This window comes from Pteropus alecto, unplaced genomic scaffold, assembly GCF_000325575.1.
Source record: "Pteropus alecto unplaced genomic scaffold, ASM32557v1 scaffold59, whole genome shotgun sequence".
In the NCBI taxonomy this organism is placed as follows: domain Eukaryota; kingdom Metazoa; phylum Chordata; class Mammalia; order Chiroptera; family Pteropodidae; genus Pteropus; species Pteropus alecto.
In genome coordinates, this window is record NW_006443292.1 from 4,636,841 (window position 1) to 4,642,869 (window position 6,029).

The window sequence follows — 6,029 nt, forward strand, 5'->3', positions numbered from 1 at the left end:
AGCAGGAAGGTTGGCCCAAATAATCTAGTTCGCTGAATTCCCAGAAATGCTTTGTCTCTCATCTCTCCCCGGTAACAGTTGTGAGAAGACGTTTTTCCCTCCGTAGCCAGCTCGTCCGTGTGTGATGCCTGTGATCTTTCTCCCAGATATTATCTCCTTATCATGGGCGACTACAATTTTTTTGTCAGCTAACTCCTTCTCCTCTGCCTTTTGTGGTTAATAGTTCATGTTTCTTTCTTCACTGGAAAACTTTTTCCAGCAAGTAGGACTCACCCTCTCTCACACACACAATCTACCTTCAGTCTACTATAGGAAGTCAAACGGGAAAGAAAAAGAGTAAAAAATCAGAATTAAGTGAGCAGGAAACGCAGTCGAGAGGCAAAGGGCTATCGCGAAAGGCCCATGGGATGGACGTCCAGGATTAATTACAGCCACGTTGTTGGCTGCCACACCAGCCTGTCCCATTGGGGGCGGGAAGATAGAAAGATCTGCAGAAAGGAAACACAAGTAATAGATTACTGGATGTGTTTAAATGTCTTGAGGGGAGACTGTATCCAGAAACGATACTGGTAAATTATCGAGTGTAACAAAATAAGAACACATAGGCACACACATGTAAAAAAGCAAAACGAAACAAAAAAACAACTAAAGCCATTATTATTAACTCCAGGGAAAAGAAAAGCTGCCCGTTATGATGGTTACAGTTATTACGTGTATGGCTCAGTTATAGGTAACATTTACACAGCCACGAATATGTAAATATGAAAATCTGTGACAAAACTTTATCGGGAGAATGAGGAATATACGTGTCGGTGACGGGAGGGTGTAGGAGAGCTAAATGCTTTCTTTTCCATTATAGGAAGTCAATGGATAGTATCTAAACCTAAACCATAAAAAGATAGTTACGCATGTGATATAGAAATACGCCCTTGTGAAATCATCAGGAGAAAGCAAAAAGAGATAAAAACGACGCGTCTGATTTTTATAAACTATATAAATGTCTAACCAACGTACTGTATACTTGAAACTAATAAGATAAAATTTAAAAAATAAGTAAAAAATCAACAAAAAAAGCGAGCGTAGCAAGAAACTGCTGTTTTTAATTGTCTTCTAGTATAATTTGACTTTTTAAACTCTGTGCTTTTATAACACTAAAAGACATAAAAACGACGCATCTGATTTTTATAAACTATATAAACGTCTAACCAATGTACTGTATACTTGAAACTAATAAGATAAAATTTAAAAAATAAGTAAAAAATCAACAAAAAAAGCGAGCGTAGCAAGAAACTGCTGTTTTTAATTGTCTTCTAGTATAATTTGACTTTTTAAACTCTGTGCTTTTATAACTAAGATTAAAAATAGAAATTAATTCAATATATAAATATTAGAAATAAAGAAAATTATATTTATATGCTGCTGTGATTGACTGGATAGCTTCAAAACCCAAGAGACTAATTAAGAATTAGTTTTGATAAGGAAATTTAGTGAACTTGTTGGCTATAAGGTAAATATATAAAAAATAATAGCCTTTCTCTGTATTAATAAAGTTTAGTTAGAAATGAAAATGGAAAGACCCTACTCACGTTAGTGACAAAAATTCAACAACATTCATAGGAATACATATAGCAAACAAGTTATCGCACTTATAGAAGAAACCATACAATTTTGTTAAAGGAATTAAAACGACATCGGAAAAACATACTATCTTCCTGAACACAAAATTGTATAAAAACAAAAATAAAATACGGTTCTACGTGAAATAAAGTCCAATGGTATATCTTGGAACTGAGCAAATATTTTACAGGTAATATAAAAGAATAAAATCTGAGAACACCCCGAAACACTTTATAAAAGAATGGTGTAGGAACAGTGGTTTGTCTCACCAGGTTATTCAAAGTTATTTTGTAACGAACAGTTGGCATAAAAATAATAACACGAATGAGGAACAAATGTAACAAAAGTTGCAAATTAGTAACATTTGCTTTATTGTCTTTGGCTTATTTCACTTATTATAGACAGGCATTACTTCATAATTTAAAAAAATCTAATAAAAGTAATTCAATAACAATCTAATGCAATATTTTCATTTCTATGTGTTTGGTAATATTTCTTTAGAAAAATAATGATATTTCTGTTAAATGACTTTTTCTTTCTCCGCCTGTGTTTTTCTTCTTTGTAAAACTCTAAGGGTCATTGTCAAGTTTGAGATAGACGTCCGCCTTTAAGTCCCAATGCCAGTTCGCTCCCCAGAGGAAGCTTAGCCTGCATGCTCCCCGCTGACGATGAAGTCACTTTGCGTGGTTTCTGTCACATCGTCACTCTTAATGGTCCTACGCTTCCATGCAAAGTGAGGCCTGCTGTCTAAGCATTAAAGTATTTGTCTTTTAAAAGCTAAAATGGAATAATCTGTACTTACTGTTCTTCCACTTTTAAAATATAATCATTTTCAAATGCCCACTTCGACACAAATTTAGATTATTAGAAGTAAAAGTTCTCCATCGCAGATCCCGCTTGCCTACCTCGCCCCCAATCTCGTTTCTCTCTCCGGGCAACGAATATTCGGTGAGGCCCGTTCCAGTTCTTCGGTTTATAATCCGTTTTTTCGGCTCTTGCACGAACGGGTCAGAATAAATGCTCCGTCTTTTAGATTTAAGAATAGATCTTCAGTGTCCTTCCACGTCCGTACATCTAAACCACCTCATTCTTGCAAAGGAGTGCGTGACGCTTCAGAGTAGGAATACACCATAATTTATTTTTCCAGTCCCATCCTGACAGACATTTAAGTTCCTCCAAGTTTAGCTGTTACCAGCAATACTGCAAAGAATGTTCCAGAACGTACGGCCTAGTGCACGGTGTGAGGATTTGGGTCGGTGACATTCTGAACCATGGGATGGTTGGCTCAGAAGGTGGCTCCTTGACAGACACCATGTCATGCCCTCTCTCCCGAACTCAACCCTCAGGGGATAGTATCAACCTTTAAACATTTTTTATCGATCTGGGAGATTTTAAAATGGCATCGCATTGTTAGAATTTGCATTTCTGTGTGTGGCGCTTCATGGTCTACTGACTGTTGGTATTTCTTCTGTGAAATTTTAAAAATATTTTTGTCTCTTTATTCTATCAGGCTGTTCTTTTTTTATTTATCGGTTTTTAGAAATACAGTTTTTAAATTGAACATTGCCTTTTATATATAAGTATTTCCTCCCCACGCCTCCCTCATCATTCAACTTTCAAATGTTTAATTGATGTACAGAAGTTTAAAAAAATGGTAGCTAGTTAACTCTGTCAATGTTTTTTTTTATGGCTAAATAAATTTGGTACCTTGCTTAGGAAGAATTTCTTGCGTATCGAATATGAAGATATGGCCGTATATATTTTTATAATATTTTCATAATTTTGTTTTTCTGCGTTTAATTGTTTAATTTGTTTGGATTCTATTTTTGTATATAGTGGTTTGGTGGGAACCTACTTTGTATAAAATACTTTAGTTTTGAATAAATATTCCCAATTAAGAACTCAGTATCTTTCTCCTTTTGTTAAAATTTTATCTTATTGCCCTCAGTATTATTTCTAGCTTTCTTGACAGATCCTGCTTTCTTCCTGGTAAGTTTGTTCCTATGTATATGTTCATTTTTAGTATCGTGATAAAGACGTCTTATGTTCCATTTTGTTTTCTGTAAAGGAAAGCTATCGATTTCTCTGGGGTGTCCTAGTTGTCCCTTTGAAAATATCTAGAACTACCTACTTAAAAGAATAGGTGGATATCACACGAGAGTAAGCAAAAGCCTTTTAAACTGTAAAATAGTATGCAAATATTACTCATTTTTGTTATTGTTTAAATTGTTCCAAAGTCCTTGGCCAGTTGTATTCATCAGAGAAGGCTACACGCCACGACAACAGATGAACCCTATGATAATCGACAGCTTATTTCTTGCTCATAAAGTCCAATGAGAGCTGGTAGCTCTTTCCACCTAGTGACTCAGGGATCCAGGCTCCCTCCATTTGTCCCAGATCACTGTAGCAGAGCGAGAGGGGAACAGAGGACACAAACTGCCCTTTATTGCTTGTCCCAGAAGGAATACACATCACTGGTGCTCCTAGGCCACTGGCCAGAGTTAGTCGTGTGACCTGACTAGCGAATGGGGGCCGGGAAATGTAGGGGAGCTCACGGACGGGGCATCGACTGCTTCCAGTGCAGCCACGCCTGGTCAACAGACCGATGTGTGTGGTCTGGGGCCTTCGCGGAGAAGTTTCGGCCACAGCAGGCTGAGCCTGCAGCTGCTGACAGGGTGTGGGAAAGTGTGCTGAGCCCACACCAGCTCCCGGGGCCACGGGCTGTTTCCTGAATTTCTCATTCTCACCCTTTGTTCTGTCTGACTCTACACGTCGATGTGTAAACACAGCCTCGCTCGCTCAATCCTCTGGCTTAGTCATCACCTCTAATTCCTCATGAGGCGCTGGGTGGTTTCTAAGGAAGTGTCTCGCTAGGCCTTGAGCCCGGGGGGGTCAGTGTCATGAAGGGCCACCAGGAAGCAGAGGAGGACTGTGTCTCTGTGTCGGGGGTGGCGGAGCCCCCATCTCCGGTTCCAGGCTCGTCTCCCCTGTGTTCTTTCTGCCCTTGCTCGGTCCTTCTGGGACTCGGGGGCTGGTGGATGGGGCAGCAAGAGCTCAGACCTTGCTGGCAAAGGCGGGGCTACTTCTGCTACCCGGACAGGCCTTGGTTCTGGAACGGGGCTTCTGTGGCCTTGGCTTCTTCTCTCCCAATTCACAGGCACAGGTGAGGCTCCATCTCGGTAGTCCTTCTCGCGTGTCCTTCTAGAACTTTCTGTTTACTTTCCTCCCAGCTGTTACCATCTTGCCTTACGTTCGCTTATCTGTCCCCTGAGATGCAGTAAATCCTCTTGCGTGGAGACTTGTCTTGTCGCCCCTGTGTCCCCAGGACCTGGCACATTCATAGCACGTAGTAGACACTCAATAAGTACTTGGTGCGTCCGTGAATGAGCGATGCGGGTGACGGAGGCCGCGGGTGAGTGCTTTAGTTAAACGGGGACGGCCACATTTCCACTGGCTAGCATGTGTGGTCCTCACCCCCGCCTGTCCCCGTCACAGTGACGTGCAGGATGCTGGGAACTCTTCCTGCCTTGTGTCTTCTCGAAGCCTCATCTCTATGAATCAACACTCACCCTCCGGAAACTCCCTGGAGAAGTTGGGGATGTGTCTTTCCTGGGCCGTTTGCTGCTACATAGCCCCCTTCGCTAGTCAGGTCACATGACTAACTCTGGCCAGTGGACTGTGAGCACCGGTGATGTGTATTCCTTCTGGGTCAAGCAATAAAGGGCAGTTTGTGTCCTCTGTTCCCCTCTCGCTCTGCTACAGTGATCTGGGACAAATGGAGGGAGCCTGGATCCCTGAGTCACCAGGTGGAAAGAGCTACCAGCTCGCAGTAGGACTGGAGGGCGGCCTCAGCGCTTCTGGAAACCCCGAGAAACACGGCTTGACATCGGTTCGGCCATGTTTTCTGGTGGCGTTTCGGGTTTGCGTGCTCTGCTTGAAGTTTTTATGTTCTCCATTTCTCTCCACAATGCTGGGAGCCGGCATGGGTGCTGAGCTGGAAGTGGGGTCACGCGCCCCTGGATAAGACAACGTCCCTGAGCCCGGAACCCATAGGAGCAGCAGGTCGCAGCGTGAGGCCAAGGACCACCATCCAGACTACGGGGGGTGCTTGTGAAAACGCACACGCCTCGGCCCCCGGATCAGACTCTCGGGTTAGGAGTCAGGCAGGTGACCTGCCATTTTATGATGCCGCCGGGTGATTTTGCACACGCTGGAGTTTGAGGGCCTCTGGGACTCTCATGGGAGAGAGCGACTAATCGATAAAGCATCACAACGTGGAGCGACGAACGCGACGGTGGACGTGTCCCAACTCCTCAGGGCCGATGTCGGAAGGGGTGGTGCGGAGTCGGCCTCACGGGGCAGCTAGTCCAGCAGCCGGGGAACTGGGGCGAGAGGGCTGTGTAGAGAGGAAG